At 39.5% G+C, this 19,446-nt stretch overlaps 1 protein-coding gene and 1 long non-coding RNA gene across 3 annotated transcripts in view; both read right to left on the reverse strand.

Moving 5' to 3' along the window:
* LOC310709664 (BEN domain-containing protein 5-like) overlaps positions 1–19,446 on the reverse strand; it is a 706,149-nt gene that overhangs the window by 573,681 nt on the left and 113,022 nt on the right. The gene's annotated exons all lie outside the window — the stretch shown is intronic.
* LOC310709724 lies at positions 2,583–5,361 on the reverse strand. The gene is made up of 2 exons (XR_014527638.1): positions 4,794–5,361; positions 2,583–2,878 (listed from the first exon to the last, which is right to left on the reverse strand). It is a non-coding gene; the product is annotated as an uncharacterized lncRNA (long non-coding RNA).

The following is a 19,446-nucleotide window of genomic DNA, read 5'->3' on the forward strand; positions in this document are numbered from 1 at the left end:
TTGATGAGGCTGCCTTTGAAGTCTGTTGAAAACTTCGATTAGTTTGAAGTTCAAAGTGTTTACTTTTAAAATACTAAAATACTGTCTTTCGATTAACCTTTGAAGGTGTAACTTGAGAAGTTTTGTCCAGCTGATTTAACAGCCACTGATAAATTATGATGTATTTTAATGCTCCTTTGGAATATTTCTTTCTTGCAGTTGTGTTATAGTTCCTTCTTTATATTTGCTGTTATCTGTTGGTTGGTGGTTTTGATGCCTTTATATTTGCTGGTCAATGCCTGAGGGCTATGTTCAGCTGATGAAGGAGAAAAAAGCCACATATCAATTCCAGTAGACTGGAAACAGCCATGAGAGTGGCAACCACTTGACAGGAAAGTGAAGATTCTCAATGCACTATGCTTCCAATGCAGTGGATATTCTCCCATGCTTGTATACTGAAGGAGAAGGTTTCTGACTTTCATTGGTTTATCACTATCTTCCTTGAAGGTATTTCCCCATTGTTACCTTTCCAGGAAAACTGTGCTAAACTGTCCTTTGTGGTGGCTTGAAGACCTGATTGAAGACCAATGAGGTGCAGATCACAGCTTACATGTAGACCAGCCCACAAATAGTGAATTTAGTCAGTGGTCATAAACATGGACTCAGATCATGGTTCAAGGATTGTAGGTGAGGAAGCAGTCTTGTCCCTGTCAACTTTTCCAAGGACTAACATAGCAGGACACGCTGGAAGTCATTTGATAATTTGAAAATGGCTGACAATAGTTGGGTTACGTTATAGCCAAGTGACAATACACTTCAGGATCTAGGTCTTCAACAGATGCCACGTCTTGTACCGCATAAACCCAGCAGCGAACCCCTTCCTTAGGACAGCTGGTGCAGAACTAGGCACAGTATCACAACAGCAAGTAACCTCTGTGCCCAGTTCAGGTGGTCTGCAAAAGCACCATAGGACCCAAAGCACTTGCAGAACAGCATGAATTTGCCTTACTCTGAAATGCTACAAGACAAAACTACCCATTGGAACGATAATTTTATATGATTGGGAGGCTACACAGCCAGCATCTAGCAAGTAACAAATAATGCAAGAAAAAAAGCAGGTACAGGAATGGATAGTGTAACTTAAGCAAGTTCAAGGAAGGAATGAAAGTTTTCAATCTCTTGTTTCCCTGTAGCTCCCTGTGACCCCTTAAAAGGCCACCCCAGGAAGTCAAAGGGTAGTTCTGAAATGAGGTGTAAGAGGCTGCCTGAGAGTTTAATTATCATTAGGACCCAAGTCCAATTTTGGATAACTCTATCCCCCAACAGCTTCCTACACCCCATCCAACATTGTTGAGGAAGACCTAACCAACTTTTCAGAGCAGCTTTCTGGGAATAGGGGTTTTGCTGGATTTAGAAAAGGATACAAAACTTTCCTTCCATAAATTTCCTTCATGTAGCATATATGTGGATCCAAGCCATAATTAGAGCATGTGTGCTGATCAGCCAGCTATGTTATTTGAGACGGCACAGCAGTGGGGAAAATTACTTTGCTCCTGACAGTGAGTGGGCACAAGGTAAGAGTGCTGCAAGGCTTGAGGTGGTCAACAAAGATGTGGGCCTTAATAAACTGCTTACATACACCCTCAACAAAAACACCTTCAATAAATCAGACTGAGTCTGAGCTACTGCACAGCTGCATTTCTTGACCCATCCCTTATCCTTCAGAGACCATCCTTGATGTCTGCTCACCTGGAGACATTGTAGGGAAAGCAAGAAGGATACATTATCTCTCTTGACAAGAAATCTTGAAAATGCAGTTATGAAAATGAAAAAAGAAGTCCCAGGAAGCCTGAAAAGAGTGGAGTGGGGTGACACAGTTTGAAGTCTCTGACCTTTTACACTCTGGTTTGGAGGGGAAAGTAAAAGGTCTATTCAATGGTAAGGTACTTGAAATGGAGCTGTAGAATATCTGGATATGCTGGAGTTTAAAAGTTTTAAAATAATGATAATAAGCCAGTTCAACGTCTTTATAAATTTACCATTTGTCTTGCCTACCAGCAAGACTTTCTTCAAAGAGGCTGTTTGGAAGTTGGGTTTGTTGTTGGTATCAGGAAAACTTGTCTGTTGCCTTCAAATGTTGAGATGTTTGCTTTTACAAGAAACAGTAGCATGACATGACGCCTGTCACCTTCATTGCAAATCTTTAGGTGCCAGGCAAAAACATTTCTCTTCTCCTAAGCCTCTGGCTAATTAAGCAACATATGGCCTTTTAAACTGGTGGTGAGAGCATTATTTTGCTTGTTTGTTACTATGTTATAAAATTTTGTGGTTTTATATTGTAAGCTGCCCTGTGATCCTCGGATGAAGGGTGTTATAGAAATTTAATAAATAAATAAAAATAAAATGCCCAGTCTCTTTTCTCACCTGTAATGCAGGAGGAAGAGTAGGGTTTGGAAGAGGGCTCAGGTGTAGAATAGCATGAACAGAATCATGAGGAAAAAGACATTGAAGAAGCTGTGTCCCATGAAGATTTCCACAAATAGACATTGTTTGTCTATTTTTTTATTGTATGTTAGTTTTAAAAATAACCACATGAGAAAATGAAGAATATCAACAGGAGAGACCTTTATTTTTGACCATGAAAACAAAAAAGAGAAAGTAAACATCTGTAATATGCTTATCATTTCAGCCAAAAGTTGGCCAACAAAAGTTGTGCTTCCCTTTAGCAAAAATAAGGAATTATCTTTTGACATTATTTCTTTAGAAACAAATGTCCATTCCACTTAGCCCATCCTAACAGCCAGATCCTTTGCTTAGCTCCTCCAGAGTATCAATTTGGTGGTGTGCCTTCTGTCTGTGCTGCCCAGTCTCCTCCTCTCTTCCCATGGTGAAAGAAGGTCTGCTGGCAAAGCAAAGGAAAGAAGAAGAAAAACAAGGTTGTGTATTTTTGTACATTGTTGAAGCATGTGCACTTTCAGTCATTTAAGTGCCGATGTGAATTTTTATTTTTCATAATATGTAGTTAACTTTTACACCTCCAATATTATTGCTCATACCATCCTTATTAGCATATTGTTCATGTTCATTTTATAACGTCATTATCATGCAGTTGTTGTTTTCATATGTGAAGGTTTGCCATTTACATTTTTCTTGAACTGAGATGGCTACTGAGAAACAACCATAGATCCTCTGCTCCTCAACAGAAGTGCCTTTTCCTGTTTCCTCATACTTCCTCGAAGTAGTATTATTTAGTTAACAAAATCTTTATGTCCCGCACTCCCTGTTCTGTTGATACAACCTCCAAGGTGGCTACAGTTCCTTGTTTTACTTCCATGGGGCTTGGAGCACAGTTCTACAATGGTTCAGTTTTTTTCTTGTGATTTGTCTCCCTTCAATAAACCACACACATTAAGCCAAGAACAAACCTCGTCCAGAGTGAGAGAAACCATGAACCTGGGTTCATATGCCATGCGAAGCCAAACTTTCACTTAGTCCAGGATAACATAGCAGGAGCAGGATTAGGAAAGAAGCACTTTGGTCATGATATTCACTCCAGGAATGCACACAAGTTGCTCATTTGCCCCAAGGCATATTTCAGCTTTATGTTACATGTGAACCAGGCCAGTGTCAAAGCGATAAATTATTTTAAGTTCAAAGTTGCTTTTAGTCTATGCTCCGAAAGCATGCTCAGATTTATATAAATAGCCTTTTAGTGCCTAGGATGGAAAAATAGGGATGAACAAGATAAACAAAGGACCAAAGCAACACGGGTCTTAGAAGAATGTGAGCCAACAATTAAAAAATAAAGTAACACCAGGAGCTTTAACTTTCTTTTGATCACAAATGTGCTATTATGATTATTAGGTAAAGAACAATATCAAAACAAATACATCAGAACAAGCTCCATATTTATGGAACTGTAGGTTTGTAGTATTCTTCACTTTAAGGGTGATAATTAAAATATTTGAAACACCTACCTATAAAGCTGCAGACATTTAATATAGTGTGCAATAACAGAATTTGATAAGGATGTCACCTTCATCAAAAATCATAGTTAACTGTGTACAGCTTTTTCCTAGGGGATTTTCCAAACAGAATTAATTGTATTTCTTCAAGTTAATTTTACTAAGAAATATTATAGCTAAGCATAATGTGTAATTTGACAAACAAACAAAATAACACTTTTACTTACAGATTATACATTTCTCTGACAAATTTCTGCAGTGGGGGAAAAGTGTTGCAATACCAAGAAACAAACAAACCCACAAAAACCCACCACAGAACAGTTGACCTAAATTATCTTCAATCTAAACAGCTGTTCACAGTACAACGCCACACAAAAGCTTCCTCTGGTTTATAATATAACTTTCATTTTAGTATCCAATGAAGTCATGGGCAAGGACTCCCATTGTGTTTAATGTGGACAAGGTACCATTATTCTTGCTAAAACAAAACAGAAAATGAGGATAGAATTTGAAAAAAAAACTACTGCAGTTGTTCCCAAGATGGAAATTGCTTTACACCATGAATTTCTGTTCTCCAAGTCTTCTGGATGGCTTTCCTGTTATGGGTTGTAACTTCCTGGCAGCTGGTTGCCTATGCTATCTGAAACATGCACTGATTTAACCAGCTAGAAATGGTAGTTTTAGAGCAGGGGTGGCCAACTCCTGAGGGACTGCAATCTACTTTCAGAATTAAAATCTTGGTCAAAGTTGTTGAGCTTTTTTTAAAGAGGAATGCCCCATTTTTGCCCATTCAGTTGGGGGGGTTCAGTTGGGGGGGGACTTTTAAGGGGGACAGGATTAGTCGCTCACCAAATCAGCGCTGTGAAAAACTCTGTCTTTCATTACAGATATCAGGAGAAAATCCAGGCAGGGAAGAGGGGGCGGGGCCGGGTGCTCTTAGGCAAAAGCAAAGGAAAATGAACCCGTGATCAACAGCGATCGACTGCAACCTCCCGGGGATCAACCACTCAATCCCGATCAACCTGCTGGACATCCCTGTTTTAGAGAATTTGTTTCCAATACATTTGCATCCAAACAAATAAATGGAGCCCAGACTTCCTGCAAACTAAATAAAAGCAAAGTGCTCTACAAATATCTAAGGTATACCAACGGTGTTCTTGAGGATGAGTAGAATTAGCTAAGAATGAGGGTAAAATTATTTCCTGATCACTATGGAAGAAAAAAAATCATGTTGTGGACAAGGACCTTATCTGGCCTAAAGACCATTTTGTTAAAGTGAGGAATTAACCCCCTTCAAGTAACAGGTGAGAGGGATAATATTGGGCAACATCAGTAAGACTCATCTTTTATCAGTATAGATGTCGTTTAAGACTTTTACTGGCTGAATTTGTTTTAATTGGTTTTAAAGTATGTTACTTTGAGGCACTTACAAATAAAATAAATAAATAACTTCTTGGAACAACTACAGGGGTGCAAATTGATAACTGACCACACCTCAGGGGTGCAAATTGATAACTGACCATTTACATCCCCCCTTAAAAAAAGATTCTAGGCAAAGTTACAAGGACTCTTATATCATCAGGAGGAATCAGTATATGACATTATTTCCCCTGGCTCTCACTCTGCGCTCAAGGACTGTGCCAAGAAATGGGTTTACTGAAGAACACGAATTGCAGTTATTTAATGGAAATGGAGCTATGTACAGCAAAGACAGAAGCACTCTCCATCATCATAAGGTTATGCTTTAGGTTTCTGTTTTGCCCTAATATTTTATATCTGCTTCCCTTTTGGAACACACATGAAACCATTTAAAAGCTTTTGTTTCTGGTAAAAAATTACTACAGAACTAAAGAATATTAAGCTTTATAACAAAAATCCTTGAAAGAGTGTATTGCAAAAAAACAACAATAACAACACAATTACAGTTTTTGCCACGGAACTGTTTTTAGGATTACTTCCTGACTCGCAAGAGAGAGACACATAAGAAGAGCCCAGCTGGACAAAACCAAAGCCCCATCTTAGTCCAGCATTCTTTTCCCACTGTGGCCAACCAGATGCCCTTTGGAAAACCATGAGCGGAACATAAATGTAACTGCACTGTTCCCCAGAAGCTAGTATTGCAATGATAGCTTGCACCTATCAAGGTTTATCAGAATTCCCCATAAAAGTTTACACTGTATTTAAAAACAACCCTTTACATTCCTTGAAATTCCCTGCCTAAGCTGAAATCTCCCAATTTTACCTTGCAAATTTGCTGTTGGCAAAATTTCGCAGCAACTCAAGTTGCTTCTACTAGTTCAATTTCTAATGGATTTTTTATGATGGTGGCCTATAAAGATTTTGGTTTATTCTCTAGGTTTTGCATTGGTGAGCATGTCTGAGCACATTTCTGTTTTGTAACAATCTAGATGATAAATGCAAACTTCTTTAAGCAGCACTGAAATGCTTCTAAGTGAAAAGATTATCCCATCCTTTTTGAAGTGATACTAAGAAATGGCAATACTTTTTTAAAAAAAATGAAAACAGATTTAAAACTGCTATTAAATGCTACTATTTCTGGAGATTTTTTTTTAATGAAAGAGGAATAAGAAAGCTGAGACTGAATAGAACCTTTGTTACCATAGATACTGGGCAGGTGTGTCATTTTCAACTGTAAGCATAAATTTGATAAGAGGCTTCTCTGCAATGGTACCTGAATAACGTACAGAAGATGTGCAGAAAAGCACGGATGGGGTGGGGGAGAGACTGAGCTAGCTCACACCTCACATTTATCTCACAGTTGATCTGCTATCCAGTCTTTGAAATTTCCATTAAAACAAAGGGAGAACAGGTTTTTAGAATTTACTGGGCTGTGATCTCTCCAATCTGTTCACCCTTCACTCCACCACCTTTTGCGTAGATATTAATTCAAAAGGCTCTTGCAATGGGTGACATTTCTAAACATCTGAAAGTCTTTTTTCAGAGCGCTGTCTTCAATGTACAGAAGTTGAGAAATATTAATTTCCCAATGGAGATAAGTGAGAAAAATATTGGCTGGGGAAGGAAGGAGGAGGGCAAAGAAGGATGCATTGCAGTTAGTAAGCAGCTGTATAGAAAAGAGAGAAAGTGTTTAAAATGCATTTCAGAAGAATTTAATGTATATTAATGATGCATTCTATGAAACCAGCAGCTTGTCAAACTTTTACCATATCAGCAAAATTGCATCACACTACCCTGAACTTTTATGAACAGAACGGAGACAAAAATGTCACTTTTAAGAATTTTAAGCAATTTGCCCCACTTCAGTGCTATCCATCCTGCTCCTCATTGGAGGACAGCTAAAACCATTTCTAAACCTGGTGCAGCTATTTATTTGGTAAAGGCTGCTATACTCGCCCTCTGGAAATCAAATGTACACTGCTCAATCAGCACAACATGTGCTGAAAAATAATAAATGCATCTAATTTGAATCAGGAATTTTCATAATCACGAAGAACCCATACATACAAAAAACAGTTATAACATCTAAATTTGATTCTGGAACACACATTTCACATCAAGATTGTGGAGAGCTCAGGCATACCTAGGTAGACAGAGACCATTTAGGCTTGCTGAAAACTAGGACAAACCACATCCCATTCTGAAAGCAAAACCTATTAGTCTATGGAGCCATGCCCAGATAACTACCAATTATGGAACAGACATTTAGCAGTTTTAAGATATTCCCATAACTGCCAGGCTTGTGAATGGCAGATGGGGTGTTCAGGAGAAGACAGCCCCAATGCACCATGTTTGGGACCTGATAATAGGAACACTCACGAAACTAGTGCACAGCCAAATCTTTCAACTAATGTTTTTCACCCATTTGAAAGGGGTGGTCGTGGTCCCCAAGCAGGAATTCTTCAGCTACAGAATCCTATGATGGCAGCCATGAGAAGATGAATCCACTCTGCTGTCCTTCCCATGTGGATCCACTGACAAAAAAAAGCCTGCATCTTGTCTCTTGAAGTCTGAGGAAAAATCTATGCCACTGAACTCCTTTGGTAGAAAGGGTGGAATATGAAATATTAATATTAATAATATGTAGATGATCCTCAGGGCACCTTCCAACTCAATGATTCTATAACTCGGTCATAGACTCCTTGTCTTGGAGGATTAAAAAAAACCATTGATGAGTGTCCCTCAAACCAGTTGCCAGAGCCTATAAAACAGTCAAGAACTATTAGAAAATGGCCAGTTGCAACACTCAGGGGTGGGTCTTCCATCCTGACTACCCAAACTAGACTGTATAGCTCTGCAAATTGCTGCAAGACTCAGCTGACAAGTTTTATCTTCTGCCTCAGCTGCAGGACTGCTAACTGCAGTCCTGAACAAGCATTCAGCACCTTGGACAAGGACCATAACCTCTCTTTGCCTTAGGGCTTATCCACACTTAGCTTTTGCCCTGCAGGTTCCAGGCACAGGGCTGTGCTTTCAAGTTTCCTGCCTGAGCACCTTTTTTTCCACCCCAGAGCTTTCCCCACAAAAACCCACTCTTTAAAGCTGAAGCGCAACAAATAGCAATTGTGAATAAGCCCTGTTCCGAAACTCTAGGCCTACTGATTTACATCTTGCTAAGGCAATCAATTTCCTTTGGATCAGGACTGGGATGGGGGGGTATTGAAGATGTCCTTGAAGAGGGTAGGTTTGTGCTTGCCTTATCAACTGTAGATTAATTAACTTATTTAATATGAGTTAATTAGCCAATTAAGTGTATGAAGTGACTGAGAGGTCTTCATGGCTCTTGGAACTTTAGAAAAAACCCATGAATGCTCAAGTGGCCTGAGGCTCTCCAGTGTGGCAGAACTTCCTGACATGCCTATGGGACCAGACAGTAACATGTGAGGTCATGCACATTCCTCGAAATGCTGCCAAGCTGGGAATCTGCAGGAGAGAACCCTGTGCTGCAAATGTGCACAGGAACTTTCCTAAAGGTTTAACAGCCTAAAGATCCCTTGGCCATCTATTACAGTTAATGAAGTAAGTGCAAATGCCTATTTCTATACATCAATGACGCCAGAGAATGAATGACAAGTGAAACGAAGGGAATAAAATATGGGGGAAAGAGAGGGTACAAAGTTGGGCTCTTGGCCTACAGTTATGCTTAAACCACCAGGTTAGGGCAAGTGCATTAGGAACAGGTCTGATGTAGGATGGAGGCTATGTGACTAGGAGTGGAAATGACAGACACTGAAACAACTGTCTGTACATGGAACTGCTGTTATTTGAGTGTCAACGAAGACATTCATGTACTTTGTAGAGGCCTTTTACACTTGACAAATGCCACAAACACCAATAATTATTTTGTCAAAGGCATTCTGTACAGCAATAGTTCCCAACTTTTTTTGATGGTGACCCACAAGTCCAGATGTACTTGGTATGATGATTCATCACTTTATTGACACATGAATTTTGGAACATGGGTCTCTGGTAGACATTGCATTTAATTTTTAACTACGTGTTTGCCTATTTCACAGCCATTACATGAGGCATCCAAACAAAAAAATACTTAACATCCCTATTCATGTGGAATTTGTTGAAATATTTATAGTACTTACAAAGTTATTCACAGTTTTGTTTATGGGAATGTAAGTACACCAATCATATGACTGCAGGATATTGCTTCATAAGCTATAACAATGTATTCTAAAAACAAATGCTTAAATGAGCAGTGTTAGATATAATTAACTGTGGCTATCTTTTATAGTTTAATTCATGATAAAGTCATTTTAGCAAGTATCAATGGGGTGCCTGAACTTGTATTTTGCCAATCGGGAAGTCAATGCAGGATTTGATGGTTGTCAGAGATAGTCTCACATAATTATTGATATGTAATGTTGATATATTATTCCTTATTTCAACTAAGCAAACCTCTATCACCCTTGGCTTAACTATTAACTAATCTTGTTGGCAGATCCAGTGATGGTTCACCACAAGGTGCTTGTACAGGGTGTTGTTCTGAATTACTATTACAGCTCAGTTCTGATGGTAAGCAACTTGCGGTGAACTGTTACCAGCTCTGCTGCCAGCCTCCAGAGAGCAGTTTGCAAATGTTAAAATTCAGTTTTTTTGATGATCAGTTACAAGTGTCAATACAGCTTTATAATATGCCAACAAAACAAAGTTGGTATTTATCATACCAGTTAAGGATTGTAACCAATAATTATTTGGGGTTTACTTCTAAAGCCTGTGAGCCATTTAGACAGGCTTCACAACCCGCATTGGAATATGGCCCACAGGTTGGGAAGCATTGCCCTGGAGTAAATTCAACATTATACTAGTATACTCACTGAATGAAGTGTTAAGTAATATAGTTATTACCTGTGGAAAAAACTGGTTCATCCATTCATAATGCAACAATCTACAGTACTTTCCCCTTCTTAAACATTGTCAAAGTGCCTAATCACTGAGCCATTTATTTAAATATTTGAAACTGTCTAATACCAATTCCACCCACTGATCTACTTAGCCATTAACTGATTGTCAGTGGTGTTTCAAAATCTCTGGCTGAGGTCTCCCCTAGCCTGCTATGGTACCTGGGAGCATTTTAGATGGAGATGCCAGGGACTGAATTGGAATACACACTCTGCATGAAACTATATATATTACTACTGTTGAAACCCCTCCCTCAAATCTGGTCCCAGGATGAGGAAGGAGGTAACAAAGGGAATATCTCTAAAAGACTTTCATCATATGGAATTTCCCTTAGGAATCTAAGCCAAAGTGTGTGAAATCACACATGACATGCACAATTTTCTTCCTGCTTTTATGGATTCTAATTCTGCTTTAGTAGTAACATCACTGAGAGACCATCTCCATACCCACTTATTGAGAGAACTCTGTTACTGCTTGTTGTTATCTGGATAATCAAATCATAAAGTCCAACTGGGCACCAAAGCAGAACTCCCTTGCTAACTCTAAAATACTTTAAATGCAATTTGTTCAGTAAACTGCAGTACATTAATTTTTTATATTAAGTAAATTATAAGGAAGAGTGCACTTTGCAGAATTAAAAAGTGCTCTGTTAACTTATCTATTATTCCTCTGGGAAAGTTTCCAAAGTATGTCTAGTACAATTACAGAATTTTCTATATGGGCAGGCTATAGATAGGAAAAATTCTTATCGCTCAGCAAATGATTTTCAGTATCATTTCAGAATGCTTTAGGTCTCCCACCAACACCAAAAAAGTGAAGCTCTCTGACCACAGACCAAAAACATATCAGTAGAAGCAGCTATTAACAATATTTCTGGTGACTGGGATCAGAGAACTATTGCCCACTGAAAGCAGTTAAATTAAATAATATTATGTCAAAAAGTTGTTCTTAATGGAGAGTTGGCAATGTGAAGTAAGTAGATTCATTGTGTATACTTCACTAACAGAGAGCTAATTTCTCTGAGTACTGTACCTAAAATGGCACCACCCACAAGATGAAGGTAGCAGCAAGCTTGGGGGAACCCCAAGGTTTCTGGAAGTAGCAAAAAGTAAAAGAAAATTTCAGAGAAAAACCCAAAGAATGTACCCCATCCCCTAAAAACAGAGAGCATGTTCAGTTGGCACAGAATGCTGACTGAATATTGGGGAGGGCATAAAACAAGGGGGGGAGTGGAGCGGAGTGGCTAAAAACCTTCACACATTTGTTTGCCAGCCCCGCTTGTACAAACAATGGGTTGTATCCAACTAAATCAGGGGTCCTCAAACTCTTTACAAAGGGGCCAGTTCACTGTCCCTCAAGACACTGTTGGAGGCTGGACTATAGTTTGAAAAAAATATGAACGAATTCCTATGCACACTGCACATATTTTATTTGTGGTGCACAAAAAACAGGAAAAACAATACAATATTTAAATTGAAAAACGATTTTAATCAACGTAAACTTATAAGTATTTCAATCAGAAGTATATGCCTGCTTTTGGCAAATGAGATGGTCAATATCCGGTTCCATATTTGTCACTGCTAGTCGTGGCAAGTGATGCAAGTGTTCACCAGTTAGTCTGGATGTGGTTGGAGATTTCAGATGTTTCATTTGGGGAAAAGTCTGTTCACAGACATAGGTGCTGCCAAAGATGGTTGCAATTTTGAGTGCATGGTTCCTGAGATTAAGAATTGAGATTATGTCTCAAGAGCGAAGAGATGCATAGAAATTAGTGAGGCTGCTTGATTTGAATGCGTCTTTCAGAGAGTCGAAATTCTGTAGTTCGGCCAATTCCACTTGGTAAATCGGATCAACAATAAAATATCAACAGAACATGGGTTCCAGAAAAGCTGTATGTCCGGTTCATGGAGATGAAGCTCTTTAAATCTGATTTGAAACTCCTTTTGCAACATTTCTAGTAAATCCCCATATGTTCTGTTTGGGAATGCAACTGCTGGTTTTTCCTGCAACTGCTGGCTGACCTCCGACCAAGGAGGTTGGAGGAGAGATGCCTCAGCAGCTGCCAGTCTCAATCCCGAGGCGGGGCCTCCTCCCACCTGCTCTGCTGGGCGGTGGAATGAGGCTCCCCGGCCCCAAAACAGCCACTTCCCTGTCCTGCCTCGGAGCATAATGGCTGAAAAGAGAAAGCGGGGGGCGGCCAACCTTCCCCCCCTCTCCGCGGCTGCCTCGCCCGAGTCACTCACTTTACGCAGCGCAGCTGAAGGAACTCTCAGCCACGGACCATAGAGAGATGAGAACGCAAAAGCACCAGCCCGCCTGCTGCACGTGTGCAGGATTGCATCATCCCTCCTCTTGCGCATGCATCACCCCCCCCCCACAACCAATGAACCAACCACTCATGGTATCAACGGACACCAGATGCAGAGGTCGCACTTGCGCACGGGACGCCATACTTCCTTTCGCCATAGACCCATTAGACAGCAGCGGGCTCTGCAATTGCCGGCTGGGCTGGGTTCAGGACCCTGGCGGGGCGGATTTGGCCCGCGGACCCCAGTTTGAGGACTCCTGAACTGAATTGTTCTGTGGGGGGCAATTTCCAAAAGCCCCACAGTATTTCCTCCCCTTTCTTCCCCACCCCCTATGCCCCCCGCACTGTCCCCATATCTGCTTGGGAAGAAACCCACAGGAGTTTTTTTGGGGGGGCATGTGAAAAGAGGAGAGGGAGGGGAAGTTCTGTTGCACTTGCAGAAGTCACTTTGTGCATGCAATGATTCAGTTGGATACGATTGTTATTTTAGTAAATCAGTTTCCAACAACTGATTATCTGTGCTGCATGATGTGAGTGAGACAACTTAAAAAAGAACTTATTTTATAAGAACATGACACTTACCTTTCCCCTGAAATCTAGCTCTTCGTGTGTCAGGTTTTCATTATTATTTTTGCATGAAGAACATTTGGTATGTGCAATTGCAGCCCCTACAGCTGTCTGAAGTGCCGCAGACCACAGACAGTTTACTATTTCATTTATTTTTAAATTACATTTTTATATTGCTCACTTGATATAAATCCTCCAAGTGGCTTACAAAGAACAAATTTAAAATATTCATTAAAAATACAGATAAAAATAAACAAATTTTCAATTTTTTTAGATACAGATTAAAGCAAATATTAAAAGCAGGTTGACATACAATTATATCAAAATAGAAATAAATACAAAATACAATTTAAAAACGATTATACATAATAAAATTACATGTTAAAATTACATGCCTGAGTAGGATTGCCAAAACAAAAAGGGGTTGGTTCTTTTAGTAAGAACTATTCCATATTCAGAAGATGATAGCTGGAAACCTGAGTAAACAACAGTTTTATTCAGAAAAGTTGGAAACCAGACTGGATAAGACCAGAGAAGATAAAGAAAAGAACAAAAGAGTATGCAAAGAAAGCACCGCATTTAGATCACATGTTCAAGTTGTTGGAAAACTGAGGTATGGATGGAGATGGGATTATAATTACATAGGGACATACAAATCTGCCTAACACTGAATCAGACCATTGATCCGTCCAACTCAGTACTGTCTGCATTGACTGGTAGTGACTCTCCATGGATTGAATTTAAGACCTTCTGAATACAAAGCATGTGCACTAGCAAACAAATTGCCTGCATATCGTCAAACAGAAACAACTATAAATCATACTTTGCTCTCCTTGGCATGTGATTCTTGCAAAATTACAATTGATTAGGCAGGAATGAACCCAAAGTATCCTAGATAATTCTGCAGTTCTTTCTACCTTTTTATATGGCTCAGAAATATTTAGCTGTATCACGTCTCTCAGGAAATATTAAGGTAGCATCTACTTCCTTGCATAGTTGATTGAAAAAAGGATTATATTATTCAAGATTTTGACCTCAGTTGTGAAGTCAGTCAATAATTATCATTTACTATTCAGCAGTGGCATAAATCCTTTCCCATGTGAGAGAGGAACCATTTGAATCTCTTACTTTCATTCATAATTAATCTTATGAGTGCCTTCCAGGCAGGAAGCTATTTCCTTTGATTCAAGAATCTAAGAACAAATTTACTTCAGTGTATATTGGATAACTCACTGGCCACTTTCTTCAAGGTCAGACCCAGTAAATAAATAGGAGCATGCCAGTAAGTAGACATAGGTAGTATAGGTAGATATGGAAACTTAGTGTATCTCCTTCCTCCACATAGTTATGTAATATAGATTTAATGAAACAAATAGTTTCTGTGTGAATTGGGATAGTTCTCTTCATTCTGCGGATAGGCATTAATATTGTATCACTCTGAAAATAAAATAGTGATTTCTGAAAGGATTGTGAATAGCACTTTAATGGCTAAGAAAACTTATATCGCTGGTCTCCTTTTTGTGAACTAGGCTATTAGCTTTCAGATAATGATGCTAGAAAGTGTACTTTGTAGCTAAAACAGTAGTTTGGTGGCAAATTATAACCAGTCTCGTAATGGAGGAAAGAAAATCCCAGGATGTTGTCACAGAAATTTCAGTTGCTCAGTTACCACATACTAAAGTCTGCAAGGGAAAAGTACAGTTTTACTTTTCTTCTTCTTCTTTTTTAGTAAGATGTTTTATGGGGATGGGGAAGTTTTCTGTCTGTTTTCTGAGAGGTCCTAGAGGCTCATTTGTGTCTTGAGCAGATGGGTGTTCAGCTAAGCTATTATTCCTCTTCTCCCCACACTTCAGAAAAGTGGTGAGGAATGACAGAGACTTAGCTTCTCATTGTGCTGTGATCTGCACAGAATGGTTGTTAGGTAACCTCCATCATGGAGAGTAATGGGGGAAGTAAGCATTCACTCCCTTCATCTCTTCCCACAGAAGGAAGAGGAGGATAGAAGCCTCTAGAAAAGAATTACCATTACATAAGAGAGCATTTAACAAAATCTTAGTAAAGTGTGTATGTAAAAAATTGTGTGCCACCTTTTTGGTCAAAGTAATCCCAAGGTGGCTTACACAGATAAACGAAACATAAAACTGGAACACTTTATTCCAATAAAACTCCTACACTGACTTCTTGTGCACTCCTAGAATTCAACACAAGCTCCATGTTACCTTCAAATCACTCCATGGCCTTGTTTCCTTTATCTCTCTGCTCTTAAATTACCAATATTTATTTGCACATAGCCTTCCCTGCTTCAGCAGCACCACCCTCAGCACCTCCTTCTCTCTCAAAAGACACAGTCCTTTGTCCCTTGCTGCCCTTGATGCTTGGTTGTGGAGTCCATGGGTGCAAAGGCATCCATAATTAGCAAATGGCAAAGATTACTAAATATTTGGAATCACTAAATGTGGGTGTCTTCACCTGGGTGCCAGACAGGTTAACAGTGTAAAAATGCAGGCTGAGAAGAAGAGCTGGAGAGAAGAATCATGTAGTACAAAGAAAGATAATGGGCAAAACAGTTACCCTGTGTTGGGCAGCAGAGGAATGTGAGTCCCTCCTCCTATGAGGGAATGCTGAGCAGAGACCACAGCAGGGATTAGGATTTCAGCGTTGGATGATGTAAACTGGGAGGGGGAGTTCCAGGTTGGCAGTGGACAGTGACGTAGTCTGCAGGGAAGATCATGGCAAGAGGCTTGGAAAGTGGGGGTAAGGCAGAACTCTTGGAATGGCTGGCTGAGACAAGCTGGGTCAGAGACACTGAGGTGGCATTCTGGCTACTCTGGAATCTAATGCTGCACTCCCTCTTGAGATGTGAATGCTCTGACCTGTCTGCACAGTAGACTCAGATGTGTAAATGAAACCATATATTTTAAAGACACCACAGTCTACATTGTGCCTCATTCCAAAGGAAATGCAACCTAGTAAAGTGCCAAGACCCCTAGAATTTTGCATAACTCGGCAGAGATTGGGGTAGCCTATAACAACATATAAACAAAACCATCACATATTTTTTCCGTTTGTTTCTGCCTCAACTTCCTTCCTTCCTCTTCCTCTGTTGTGTACCCAGTGAACTCTTTTAAATTTTAAGCTCCACGAGGCAGAGATATAACTTCTTGTACCCTGTAATGCAACATGCACCTTAATGCTGTTAAATAAACAAATAAGTCAATTTAATAGTAATTAAATAGTCAATTGAACTACTCTTCAGTTAAACTACTCCACAATTCCCTTGGAGCCCTCATGCCCTCTTAACTGCCCCAGCATGTATGCCTTCCCTCTTGGAAGATGGACACCTCTCAAATTCCAGCTTCTTAATTATTTTACAGGGATACCAGTTACTTAGATACTTTTACACCCAAACACCCCCACACACACACACATCAGTTGCTAGCTCAAGACACCGACTTATAAGTTGCACTGAGCTTCTATCATTGTGGCACTGCTCCCAAGTATGCACAATGTCTTCATATGATTATAGTACACAGGAAAAGTCAGCTTACCCTGTCTTAAATTGTATACCTGGGTGAATTTTAATCATTCACATAATGCATATAGGCTGTCATGTCATATGCAAGAGAGCAATATTCAATCCTTATCATTTCCTTTAGAATGGGCAAATGGTAGGTCAATCTAGGAAGTGGGGGGAAGGGGAATCCTTAATCCCAAACAACTTAAATTGTATCTAATCGCTATAAATCAAAGAGGAACTCTTTTAGCAAGTGAATTTTAGCCGGGGGGGGGGGGCAGTGGAAAGCACGTAATAACCATGTTTTCAATATATTTTGTTCCCCATTATATCCTTTTCTGTTGTGAGGCTTGGCTGAGCCACTGATTACAGTCATTGGCTCTGATAGCCATTGAATTACACATGGGTCTCATTGTAAAAAGTAGTAGAAGGCACACTACATGTGCATTTAAAATGCATTATGAACAATAGAGCCCTCTGCCTGGAATAAAATGTGTTTTTATTTTCCAAAACATTCTGAAGCATAAGAAGACAGGCTACTAAGACCATCCATAAACCCAACCACTAAAATATTTGTATTTTAAAATGTTTATATAGCAGCAACTCCCCACATCAGGCAACTGATGATAATTTATTTTTAAATTGCAGCCTTCTGTTTTAGGCGTATGGTTACTTACAAAGAAATACATTTTGCAAGCCATTACTGTATCCCAATGGCAAATATGTGAGTAATAGTGAATTGATTTCAAATTATATTATATAGCTATATGATTATACAAAAGCATTATTATAGACAAGACTAGACAGGGTGGACCTTTTCTCCCAACATTACTAACTGTTCATCCTACTATGAAGACTTCGTCCTGAAACACTTTCAAAGAAGTGGCCAAGAGTTAAACTTCAAGCCCTTGTTGCTTGTAAGTGATGATCGCATCTTGGATCACTGCAGCAGTCTGTCACTACCTGCTGCTTAATGTATTGAATTCTAGGTGTTTGAAGTGCTAAAGATTTTGTAATTAGGCCACTGCCTGCTTGATGTAACAAAGAGACACATAAGATGCTACTCCCACCATGACTCCCACCAAAAACCTCTTCCCTGTCCATGCAATCCATTTAGCAAGGATAATGCTTAAATGCCTCTTCAGCATGTGCCAGTTTAGCATCTGAACAGTTTCACATTGGTGTGAGCTACCCCCTGGGCTATGTGACACTAATGCTCCATGCTTTTAAATCAGTACATAGGGCAGGAACACTTAAATAATAATTTGGTACACACAGATTGCTTGACAGGAAGCTTTCACAGCAATTGTGAATGAAGACCTATGTTTAATTTAACACTAAGAGTTGCATACGATGGTTACTCATGTTTACTCCAAGTATGATTTAGTCAGATATAACCCTAAGGCTGTGACATCAAACAAACTGTCCCAGTGAAAACGATGTCCAAAGATATCAGCACAACATTTTAGGTATTGCAGATTTAATCTTTTAATATATAAGCAACCAAGTACTGCAAATTCTGTTTGATAGTCAGCTGAGTATAATATTGGTCTACATAATAGCTACTTTCATGGTTACAAGAGAATGTACAAAATGTTTATTTTCTCTAATAAGCTAAATCTAAGAAAAATTTGCCATAGAGAATTGCAACCACTTTTCTCAAGACAAACCAAAAATGAATTGGGGTAAGCCCTATAATATATGGATAAAAAGCCCTGCTAGTGCAATCATAAATGATGTAACCATTTTGCAAGCAATTCACATAAATTACTAAGGGAGAAATAAACAAAATATCCGATGGGTTTTCTCAGTACAAAGCATTTCAAACATAAAGAACAATGAAGGGAGACAGTTTTTAATACTCTGTTGGGAGCCGCCCAGAGTGGCTGGGAAACCCAGTCAGATGGGTGGGGTATAAATAATAAATTATTATTATTATTATTATTATTATTAAGAAATTAGGTGTACTGGGATAAGAAAAGCAGAGGTCACTGACCTAAAAAGAAGATAAAGAAAGATAAGGAATTATGTGAGTGTAAATGTTTGTGATATGGAAAGGCAGGGAGGAAAAAAGTTATATGGCTAACTGTGCAATCCTATGCACACCCACTTAGAAACAAATCCCACTCAACACAAGCCCTATTCAGGCATTTGCCTGAAGACATTATGCCCTATAGTGGGGAGAAGGGGAGAAATCCTCTTACTTGGAAATACATCAGGCAGAGAAAGTAATGACCTTTAAAAGGGTAAAGGTAAAGGACCCCTGACAGTTAAGTCCAGTCGCAGACGACTCTGGGGTTGCATCACTCATCTCGCTTTATAGGCCAAAGGAGCGGGCGTTTGTCCGCAGACAGTTTTTCTGGGTCATGTGGCCAGCATGACTAAGCCGTTTCTGGCAAAACCAGAGCAGCGCACGGAAACACTGTTTACCTTCCTGCCGGAGCGGTACCTATTTATCTACTTGCACTTTTTTGCGTGCTTTCAAACTGCTAGGTTGGCAGGAGCAGTGACTGAGCAACGGGAGCTCACCCCGTCGCAGGGATTCGAACTGCCGACCTTCTGATTGGCAAGCCCAAGAGGCTCAGTGGTTTAGACCACAGCACCACCTTTAAGTACTTCTAAAAACATTGATCATTTTTATCCAGTTTTCTTCCTTTACTTAATTTTAGGAACTTTTATTGAACATTGTTTTTTGCACTTCATTTAGCAGTATTCTCCTT

Source organism: Podarcis liolepis, assembly GCF_965112155.1.
Source record: "Podarcis liolepis genome assembly, chromosome: 6".
Taxonomy (NCBI): Eukaryota; Metazoa; Chordata; class Lepidosauria; order Squamata; family Lacertidae; genus Podarcis; species Podarcis liolepis.